The sequence below is a fragment of the Adiantum capillus-veneris genome, chromosome 8 (assembly GCF_014529385.1).
Source record: "Adiantum capillus-veneris isolate H3 chromosome 8, ASM1452938v2, whole genome shotgun sequence".
Taxonomy (NCBI): Eukaryota; Viridiplantae; Streptophyta; class Polypodiopsida; order Polypodiales; family Pteridaceae; genus Adiantum; species Adiantum capillus-veneris.
In genome coordinates, this window is record NC_140938.1 from 46904979 (window position 1) to 46916946 (window position 11968).

Genomic DNA, 11968 nt, shown 5'->3' on the forward strand with positions numbered 1-11968 from the left:
GAATTAGGCTAGAGTAAATCTAGTTTAATTAATTTAAAAACACTTAATAAAAGAACCAATAAGAATTAAGCTCTCTAGAAGACTATTGGACAGTCTCCCAAGGGGTCCAATGAGCATTCAGCAGCCCAATGGCTTGCCTAATTCCTATTGTCCAGGAGGAAAAGGGGTCCAATGAGAGTTTAGTTGCATTTATTAATTACCTAAAGCTCTCACAAAAGGGGAAAGGGGGACACATGTCAGAAGGCTATCACTTATGCTGCTTAAATTTCATTGGCTAAGGCTGGCATGGGCCAATAGGGTGTGGGCATGAGCAAATACTAAGAGGGGTCGACCAAGAGAGAGAGGGGGGTGATGTTTTCAAGGCATTATCACTTACACACTCACACAATCTCATGTGTGGAGCAAGAAGACTCTCTCTCTCCTTCTCAAGCTTTAATGGAAAGCTTATTACCTACTCCAAGCTTGTGAGAAGGGAGGCCTACACCAACAACTGTTGGCTTTGTGATGCAAATCCAACCAAGATCCAAGCTTCAATACATGCTCATCTCCTCTACCACACTGATTACTAAGCTAAGCTATGCTAATATGAGTGATTTTGTGAGGAGATGTACATCTTTTCTCGTGAGAATACTCCTTCTTCGTCTCAATCTACTCTCATACCCCGCTAGCTCTCACCATCTTCGAAGGTGTGTGAGGTCTTGGTCTGAGACCGTGAGGGAATTGATGTTGTGTTTGATAAGTGTTTTGCTTAGTGCATGAAGTTTCCATCTTCATTGCGCTAGCTAGTATTGAAGGAACACAAAGAATTGTATTGTAAAATGTCTCTCTGCATGCGAGAAACCATAATACAAAGCCTTTTGGAGGGGGGACCGGCTAAATCCGGTCCTCAACTATTGTCAATAGCTTAATTTCTCTCTCTTTTGAAGTATTGTTCATGCTATTTAACTAGGTGTTATACTTTTTGTTGCTCTCTCCACCCAAGCACTCTTGTTATTCTTATTAGGAATCTATTCTAATGAAATGTTCACTATGTTCATGCTAATTTCCACTACACACAAGTTACTAGGCCACTAAATGTTACATTGGTATCAAAGCACAAGGTTATCTTTTCTTGCTCAAGAAGGGAGGTCCTCAAGCTAGCTATAAACAGTTGGTATTATTAATTGCATGTGAGTAAGTAGAATAGGGATTTTTCAACCTTGGAGTGCACCTGCCTTCGTGCAAATAACGGGGCATGATCTTCGAGAGCTATGGTCTTATTAGTGGAGTCCTATGAGGCTTGCCTACGGCTTTTTAACCACTATTGAGCTATTAGAAGCTTGACAAGAGTCGGTGTTGTTTTGGTGTTGGAACGACCCTCTCTTCTATTCCTTGCAATTAATGGTATTCGAGCCACGGGTACAGTAGCTTGAGTGCTTTTTCTAAAGGGGTAAAGAGGAGTAGCAACTAGGGCTTGAAGTGCCAAAGTACACCTAAAAGTTGTTAGAATGGCTGACAATAGTAAAGAGAGTGAAATTAATGTTGATAACTTTGATTTTGCTAATGAGCAGGCTACTTAATGAGGCCCCTATGCTTGTTAACTATCTTGTTTCAAGGCTTCAACAAGCCATGGGAAATCCATCCCTCCAAAGTGAAGTGCAATGGCAGCTTCGTGCTCATGGGATTCTCCAAACTCCCACCATGATGAGAGAGTACCTAGGAAGCCTCCTCGTGAGACTCCCAAAAGAGGCCTCTCTCAGATTCGGGAAGAAGAAGAGGATCCATATGAAGGGGTCAAAATTTTTCTTCTTGATGATGCATCTCCTTTCGAAAGGAGAATTCAAGAGCCCCCCTTGAAGGAACAAGAAAGAAGTGAGCCTCCCGCCACCTCGGCAGAGATGTCTCCACAAAGACGGCGGGCTAAACGCTCTCCATCACCTCCAAAACGGAGAAGACCATCACACACTTCTCTACATCATAATTCCAAGAGGGATGACAAAAAGCAAGAGAAGAAAAAGGCGAGAAAGAGAACACCCTCTTCTCCATCTTCTTCATCCTCCTCCTCTTATGAAAGTGATGGTGAAGACAAAGAAGATCAAGGCAAGAAAAAGGCGAGAAAGAGAACACCCTCTTCTCCATCTTCTTCATCCTCCTCCTCTTATGAAAGTGATGGTGAAGACAAAGAAGATCAAGGCAAGAAAAAGGCGAGAAAGAGGTCACCCTCTTCTCCATCTTCCTCAAATTCTTCATCTTCTGAAGAAAGTGATGGTGAAACCTTTGAACCATCAAAAAGAAGAGGCCATAGGAAATCCTATGCCGCGTGAAAGAGGTCGCCCAAGCTCAAGAAGTTCAAAGAGGGAGGAAAGAGAATCTCTTTCCTTACCTACAATGGCACCTTTGGTGCTACGGACAAAGTCTTGGCCTTTATCCAACAATTCGATGCAGCATTTGGAGATGAGGGCTTCACAGAGTCCTCTAAGCTATGCCATTTAGCTATGAACTTTCAAAAGTCCGCCAGGCAATGGTGGTCTAGCCTACGGAACAGCGGTGAAGCTCCACGAACATGGAAAGCTTTAAGAGCTTCCATTATAAAGCAGTTTTTGGCCACCGATGCCAAAGACAAAGTACTCACCAAATGGCGAAGCTTGAAGCTCTCTCCCTACAAATCATTCGCAAATATGTAGACAAGTTTTCGGACCTACAACTCAAAGCCACTATCTTCAAAAAGTTGGATTTTGGAGAGCAAAAGCAACAATTTTTTGCGGGCTTAACCGAAGAAATGGTGGAGTATGTCTATGAGATGGGAGATGTCCTACCCTCACATGGTGCTTTCAAGGGGCAAGAAGCTTCAATCGCTCCCTTAAACGAGAAATTGAGACTCCATGTCCAAAGCTATGTGGACAAAGAGGACTTCTTTATCTCACCTCTCAAGCTCGAGGATGTAATCCTAGGGGCACCGTGGTTTGATTGCATGGCTGCTAATGTTAAATTCCCTGAAAGGAGAACCTACTTTAGGTTCAGGGAAAAAGATATGTACATAGATGCTAACACCATACCCATTGTACCTACACAAGCTTTCAACAAGTCAATAAAGAGCTCTATTTCCGTGTAGATGATTTTTGTTAAAGATTCTCAAAATGAACCTAATGCTTTAACAAAAGAAAATATAAACAATCACAAAGAATTAGAGTTATCCAATTTTCTCAAGGGGTTTCAAGATGTCTTTATTGACGACATCCCTTGTGAGCTACCTCCTAAACGAGGCAATGATGACCATGCAATTGAACTTCTTCCAAGAAGTTCGCTGCCTGATAAACCTCCTTATAGAGTTTCTCAAGCTCGGTAAGAGGAGACTATGCGGCAACTGCATGAGTTAGTTTAGAAGGGCATGGTTAGGCCTAGCTCATCTCCATTTTGCTCACCTGTGCTATTAGTGCAAAACAAAGACGGCACATATCGTATGTGTGTTGACTATAGAGCACTAAATAGGATCACTATCAAGAATAGGTTTCCCGTTCCACGCGTAGAAGACCTATTACGGTCCGCCTACTTCAGTAGGATTGACCTAAAAAGTGGCTATCACCAAGTAAAGATAGTTGATCAAGACATTGTAAAGACCGCATTTCACACTACGTTTGGTCTTTACGAATATATTGTCATGCCTTTTGTCTTGACCAATGCACCAACCACATTCAACCGCTTGATGGAGAAGCTATTCGGGCCTCACCGAACCTTTACTTGAGTGTTCTTTGATGATATCATCATCTACTCTAATTCATTGGACAAACACAAGCAACACCTCTAGGTAATATTTCAAGTTCAAAGAGAGAATAAACTTTATGTTAATCGAAAGAAAAGTGAATTTTTCTTTCAAGAGATTCAGTATTTAGGTCACATTATCTCTCAAGATGGCATCCAAATGGATCCATCAAAGTTAGAGGTCATAAAAGGATGGCATAAACCAAGGAATCTTCATGAACTAAGAAGCTTTATAGGTATGTGTGCATACTATAGACGCTTCATAGAAAAGTTCTCACTAATAGCAGGACCATTACATGACCTAACAAAGAAAAATGTTAGGTATACATGGTCTGCCAAGGAGAAAAATGCTTTCAAAAAGCTTAAAGAAAATCTTATCTCTCAACCTGTGCTCCAATGTGATGCTTGTGGTGATTGCCTTGGAACTATTTTGCTCCAACAAGGGCACGCCATAGGCTATGAAAGTCAAAGGCTCGACCCTGTTGAGCAAGCTCTAGGCATATATGAAAAGGAACTTCTCACATTTCTACATGCCTTAGACTCGTGGAAACACTATTTATTGGGGACTCCTTTAATTTTGCAAACTGGTCACCAAAGTCTTAAGTACTTCATGACCCAGACCAAGCTCTCCAACAAACAAATGAGGTGGGAAAATTTCCTTTCGCAATTTCATTTTTATATTTCTTACATTGCAGGCAAGCATAATCATGTAGCCGTTGCACTCTCAAGATAGCCGAGAGTGAATGCGGTTTCCATAGCAACTCACAATGATCTATCTTCTATGATAGATGAGTATGGTATTGATCCCAATTTCAGAGATGTGATTTCATCCCTTCCATTGAGGAAGAAAGAGGAACCGTTTACTTTACAAGATGGTTATCTTCTCTATGGCAATAGACTATGTGTTACTAACTCACTACGTGAGGAAGTAATGTATGGATCTCATGCTCCTCCTTATGCGGGGCATAGAGGGATTCAGTCTACCTTAAAGGGGATTGAAACATATTTCTATTGGCCTAACATGAAAGCAAACATACAAGAGTATGTTTCTAAATGTGTGGTATGCCAAAAGACGAAGTTTGATAGAGGCAAGCAACCTGGATTGCTTCAACCTTTGCCAATCCCTAATTCACCATGGGAGAGCATATCCATGGATTTTATCTTTGGATTGCCTAAGTCTATCCATGGGAATACATAAATATGGAGGATAGTAGACATGTTCATTAAACAAGACAATTTTATACCAGTCGAAAAGACTATCAAAGCCCATCAAATGGCAACCCTTTTCATATCACAAATCTTCAAGTACCATGGCTTGCCAATGTCCATAGTGTTGGATAGAGATCCTAGAATGACCAGTAATTTCTAGAAGGGTCTCTTTGAGAATTTAGGGACAAGGCTAAATTTCTTTTTGGACTATCACCCACAAATGGATGGCCAAAGTGAAATAGCTTACCTAACAATCCTTGATCTACTAAAAGCCTCTCTAACAGAAGTAGATCAAGGATCCCAATTGGAGAAGTATTTACCCTTAGTGGAGTATGCCTACAATAACACTGTACATACTTCCACGGAAAAGCACCTTTTGAGGTAATTGAGAGAAGATTTAAAAAAACCCTGCTACTTAAGGTAAACGGGAAGATCTTCATTGAAGATGAGTATAGCCAAGATTTAAGGGAATCTTTTCAAAAGATTAAGGATGCTATCTCTATCTCACAGCAAAGGCAAAAGGCTATTGCTGGCAAGCACAAAAGAGCCCAAACCTTTAAATAAAATGATTGGGTCTTACTTAAATTTCCCAAGGCTCAATTAAGCCACACGACGGGAAGGAAACTTACGGGACACCAAAAGTCACTGAGTTAGCAAAAAGGTACTATGGTCCCTTCCAGATTCTTAGGCCAATCAATGAGATGGCCTCTCAACTCAAGTTGCCCAACCATTGGCTCATACACAATGCTTTCCATGTGAGCCTACTAAAGCCTTACAAAGGAGATCCACCTCAAGAACCTACTATAGAGGTGATGCAGCCCGAGTCCATTCTCTGACATGAAGACAAGGTACTAAGAGGCGCTAAGACTATCCAACAATATCTTATTAAGTTTAAGAGTTATCCTTTTAAAGATGCTAGATGGATGCAAGGCATCCAATTAAAGGATAACCTAAACCTTGTCAATGCTTACAATGCTTCCCTAGAGTAAGCAAATGTACAAATGTTAAAAATGAACAAAGTTTTTGTCTTATAAGACTCTCTTTTTATTTATTGTGCAGAAAAATGAAGTAGTATGCATGCTTAGATCAAGTTTGCATAGATGACGTCTCCCAAACACCAAGTAGAGCTTGTCACTCTACAATGGAAAATTGATAGGACGAATGTGCAGATATGCTTGCGGCAGCTTAGGCTCTCAAGCGCCAAATGGACTAGTCATCCATTTTGGAACGATGTCGTAGGGTAACATAGGGATCCTCTACCCGCTAAGAAAAGGACTAATGAATATGCTTTATCTTCTCTACCCCATAGTCGAGGACAACTATGATTTCAAGAGAGAGGTAATGTCATAATAACTAATATCTAATTCTCCTAAATGATTTTCTCATGTTAAACTGATCATTTAATATGGGAAAGTACCAGGGGAGAAAAAGCTAGAATATTGGTTAAGCCGGCAGACTGGCCGCAGTAGGGATCCAAAGGAGGGAAATTAGGGATCCAAAGGGGGGCCATCTGCAAAAGATCAATGTGCAACAATGAGCTTAAAAGACCCTAAGGTTCAGCCCATTAAGACTTCCAGAATGCTAAGGTTCCAAAATTCAAAGGTTGAGTCCAATGGTCAAGCTTAGGAAATTTGGATGCTTTGTATGTGTGTAAAAAAGTATTCCCATGTCCTACAAAGGAGGGGGCGAGCTCAAGAAGTACAGGATGAGAGAGAAATACACACACACTCACAAGCTTCCTTTGCACACAAGGGGAAAGAGGGACACATGTCAGCTCCCTAGCCCAGATGCCCACAAGGTGTACTCAATTCCTATTGGATGGCCATGGAGGTAGACCAATGAGAATTAAGCTAGAGTAAATCTAGTTTAATTAATTTAACAACACTTAATAAAAGAACCAATAAGAATTAAGCTCTCTAGAAGACTATTGGACAGTCTCCCAAGGCATCCAATGAGAATTCAGCAGCCCAATGGCTTGCCTAATTCCTATTGTCCAGGAGGCAAAAGGGTCCAATGAAAGTTTAGTTGCATTTAATAATTACCTAAATCTCTCACAAAAGGGGAAAGAGGGACACATGTCAGACGGCTATCACTTATGGTGCTTAAATTTCATTGGCTAAGCCTGGCATGGGCCAATAGGGTTTGAGCATGAGCAAATACTAAGAGGGGTCGACCAAGAGAGAGAGGGGGGTGATTTTCTCAAGGAATTATCACTTACACACTCACACAATCTCATGTGTGGAGCAAGAAGACTCTCTCTCTCCTTCTCAAGCTTTAATGGAAAGCTTATCACCTACTCCAAGCTTGTGAGAAGGGAGGCCTACACCAACAACTCTTGGCTTTGTGATGCAAATCCAACCAAGATCCAAGCTTCAATGCATGGTCATCTCCTCTACCATGCTAATTACTAAGCTAATCTATGCTAATATGAGTGATTATGTGATGAGATGTACATATTTCTTGTAAGAATACTCCTTCTTCCTCTGAATCTACTCTCATACCTAGCTAGCTCTCACCATATTCAAAGGTGTGTGAGGTGTTGGGTCTGAGACCGTGAGGGAATTAATGTTGTGTGAGGTCTTGGGTCTGAGAACATGAGGGAATGGATGTTGTGTTTGATAAGTGTTTTGCTTAGTGCATGAAGTTTCCATCTTCATTGCGCTAGCTAGTATTGAAGGAACACAAAGAATTGTATTGTAAAATGTCTCTCCTGATGGGAGAAACCATAATACAAAGCCTTTTGGAGGGGGGACCGGTTCCATGTAAATATGGTCCTCAACTGTTGTCAATAGCTAAATTTCTCTCTCTTTTGAAGTATTGTTCATGCTATCTAACTAGGTGTTATACTTTTTGTTGTTCTCTCCACCCAAGCACTCTTGTTATTCTCATTAGGAATCAATTTATTTTAATGAAATGATTACTATGTTCATACTAATTTCTGCTACACACAAGTTACTAGGCCATTAAATGTTACAAGCAGGTGGGCATACATACTCTGGTTAGCTCAAGGATGATTGGTTGGTAGTGAGTTTTGACTTGGGCTTGAAGATATGGGATGCGACCAGTTTTTGTCCACAACAAGTCAGGCATGCTACTAATATATCCCATAAGGGCTATATTGGAGAGACTAGAGGACCTGGGGTGTGACACTCCTCCTTTAACGAGACTGAAACTTGTCATGTTGTAGATTGCATTGCACAGGTGGAACTATGGCCTAAGGCAAGTTTTGAGGGCATGATGAATATGTAACTATTGTTGTGTACAACCTTTTTTGGGATTGGCGGCCGCCATTGTAGGGTATTGCCCCATTGCCAACAATGCAATAGGCCTTGGGGGCATCTGCCAAGGATCAAAGTTATGCAACAACGTTAAGTACATCCCACCAGGGCATCCCGACCATGCCTCCGTGCTGACAATAGCATCGGCTAAGTAGGCAAGGAAAATCTGACTCCAACATGGCAAAGCATTAGAGCAGATGGGAAGAGCCTAGGCAGGCAAGTGGCAGTGGTGATATATGTTTTATGTGGGTTTTTAGACCCTATTGGCTTCGAAAGGGGCCAATTTTGATGGTAGATGAAGGATGTCTAAAGCATAGGTTTTTTTGCTTGGAAATGTAGTGCTTGAAGTGCCACGCTGTACAAGATATGTGCGTCCAAAGCTGGAGTGTATTGCAGATCCGAGATAGTGTATTGTAGATCCGAGACGGGCAGGGCAAGTGATGCCAGCTAATCAAAGACAAAATGAGAGAGTTATTGTCAGTTGAAATTTCATCGGGGCCAGTTCTATGACGGTTTTGATCGCCTCGATCGATGTGCCATCAAAGATTTTTGAATCTTTAACAACGTTTCTATGTGTTCTATGTGGCAAGGGAAGGCCACAGGAAGTGACTGCATGTCACGAAATCCGACAAACGGTCAAGATACAGGCGGTTGAAATTGGCGGCAGTTGCCTACTAAGGATTGCTGGATGATTTTGGGTAGTTTTGATTGCCTTGGTTGATGGGCCTGACCAGGTCAAAATGGGGAGGTGTTTGCACAGGATGATATCCGGGGACCCGGTTTACAAGTTCCATTTTATGGCTCGGGGAGAAGCATGTTGGGCAACTGGTGGAAAGGTGTGTCATTTGTGACTGTGCAAATGAGGAAGATAATACATCTGCAAGCCAAGATGTACAAGGAACAGACACGATGGGTGTGAATAATGGTGGGCTTGGACTAGCAAAGGTTTCTTTTAAGGATGTGGAGGACCTTGCCAATATGGAATGGGTTCAAGATGTCCTTGTGGACTTGGAATCTGGTTGGAGGAAGGAGAAAGTGGAGGGGCAGGATGTGTACACAACGGGTGACAACCAAGGGGTGGATACTGCTATGGAGAAGAGGGAGGTTGTTGAAGGCCATGATAGTGTTGGAATGAATACTACTGAGGCCTGTGCAAAAATTTGGTAGTGGTCTTCTCATTGTAAGACGATTGTAACTCACTATTTTTCAAGTTCCTGTAAATTATTATATTACTAACCTCAACAATGTAGCATGTGATGTGCATACATAGTGGAGGTAGGGAGGGAAAGGAAAAATTACTCAAGCTTGAATGGCACACCTAGTACAAATAATCAATCTTTCGAATGGCAAAGGTGGGGATGGGTCAAATGCCCTCATCCTCTTCTCCATCATCAACAACATTCTATTGTATACATTTTCATAGACCTCACATAAACATGATTTGGAGTCTAGACATAGGCTCCATCGGAATTCGTATGGCTCTTACAAGGTGGGAATAGATCATGATTGGTGGTGTATGATCAAGAAGGCTGTATGTATCACATTTTCCATCCACTTGGCCTTAGTACAAGACTTCAACCACAAGTCCACCTCTAACAATCTTGTTGTGCCACTTATCCCTTTGTGATTTGTGTGCCTGGTACATGGCTTTGGTGCATTTCAAAAGATAAAAGTCATCATTGCCTTCAACTGCCTTCACTGCGCAAAGTTTTCCCCAACAGACAAAATTTTACACATTGTCTGTGGGTTGTGCCCTCGTACATTGGCAAGTTGATGTCCAATCTCATTGCTACACAAGTTGCTACAATTGTCATATTTTTATCATCCTCCCTGGCTCCCTCCTCTTCCTCATTATCCTCATTGTCCACCTCTTGCACCAATACAATGGATATTCCATTCTTCAATGTATTGCTTGCTCTTGCATCTCCTCCATTGCCCACTTAAACATGCATCACAAAATCATGAGAGTGTACAAAGACATAGAGCGCATGAGTTTGCACTTCATCCTTTGAAACCAGCCAAAAAACTCTCTGTGTGTTACATGTGTGTGACCAGCCATGTCTCCAAATTTTACCTTTTGGTTTTAGCTCCTCATGTGTTAGTGTTCTCTTGATGAGAGCACCAGCTCCATCGTGCTCCCTTTTCCATGCCTCAATGCAAAGAAGTTCCACATCATGTGCAAGCCTGTCAATTGATGGTACCTGGCAACAAAGTAAAAAGGTCGTCGTGCCTTGATTGTGATGCTGCACCATTTGACCACACCCAATGATATTGCAAACGGTGACCTTGATCTTTCAGCCACCACCTGTCATGAATCATAAAGTTATCATCAGGTATGTAGAAATGTAGTGTCTTTTGTATGGCACCTCCCGAATTTCTAACATATGTAATATGCACAAGGATTGTTACTTGTGTTGACCACCAATGCATCGATTGTATTTCATTTTTTACTTTGAATGAATAGTTCTCTGCAAAGTCAATTACGGATACAGCAACATTGTTAGGAATCTAAGAATGCTTTCTTTAAATTGTTGTGCCTACCAGCAAAAGATGAAGTTTTGCTTGATGAAATATTACAGATGCTTTGCAAAAAGGCCATGGAAAGAAGCACATGACATTATTTGTAGAACCAAGTCCTTTCTTTTCTTTTCGCCTCCATTGTCAGCCACATGTCCACTGTCAACGTCCATGAACACCTTGACAGACACCTCCTTGCTATCGTTGGAAATCTCATCTAGGCAGAAGGGCGACGTGGTTATGTCACATTGAGAACATTTCCCGACCAAGTATTTCTTTGCATGGAACTCATTTTCAACCGGCTTTGGACACAAAATGGATCCACACAAACTACTTGTGTGATGCCGTACAACCTAGTTTGCAGAGCACTGAGTTGCATCGTTATTGCTACAACACACGGAACATCCATGATGCCCAAACTTCTTTTTCCGCATGTGATTGAAAGCCTCCTTGAGGAATAACATCTGCACATGATATACACAACAACAAGTATACCGTTCTTTTAGATTTCAAACAAAGAATGTCTTAATTAGGCCTCAAAAGACCTAAGAGACAGCTCGATCATGGGGTGCATTCATTTGAATCTCTTGTATAGTTCCACTTAAGATACAAAAACAGTGTAGGTTAGAATCCTTGAAGATGACACAGAGATGCAAGCTTCAAAAGTTACAATAACTAGACCCAAAAGTTGATAGTAAAGTACCAAATTTAGAACTTAGAATTCAGCTAGCAGAGAATTCAGCACCGTACCAACCTCAGAGACTTGGTATTGTGCAAATAGCACCCAAGCCATTGTAAAGTACCAAAATGAGTGCTTTGGGTACTGATTAGTCTTAAGTTTTGTAAGGTCATTGGATGAAGTACAAAATTATTAATGACCTAGTAATGTGCAAATACTACCCACAACATTGTAAAGTGCTAGGTTTGGAACTCTAGGTACCAATCCTAGGGACTTGGTATTGTGCAGATTGCAAAATACCAAGATTGGTGGTTTGGGTGTTGTATAGCTCTAAGTTTTGAAGAATCATTTGATAAACTACCAAAGCTCCAAAGTCTCAATGACTTGGTACTGTGCAAATACTACACAACATTGTGAAGTACCAAGTTGGGAACTCTTGGTACTCTAAAGGTACGATTACCAAACAAAGAATACTACAAAGAGACATGATAATAGCAGTCCCATGGACTTGGTATTGAGAGATAGTACCCAAGCCGTCCTAAAGTAC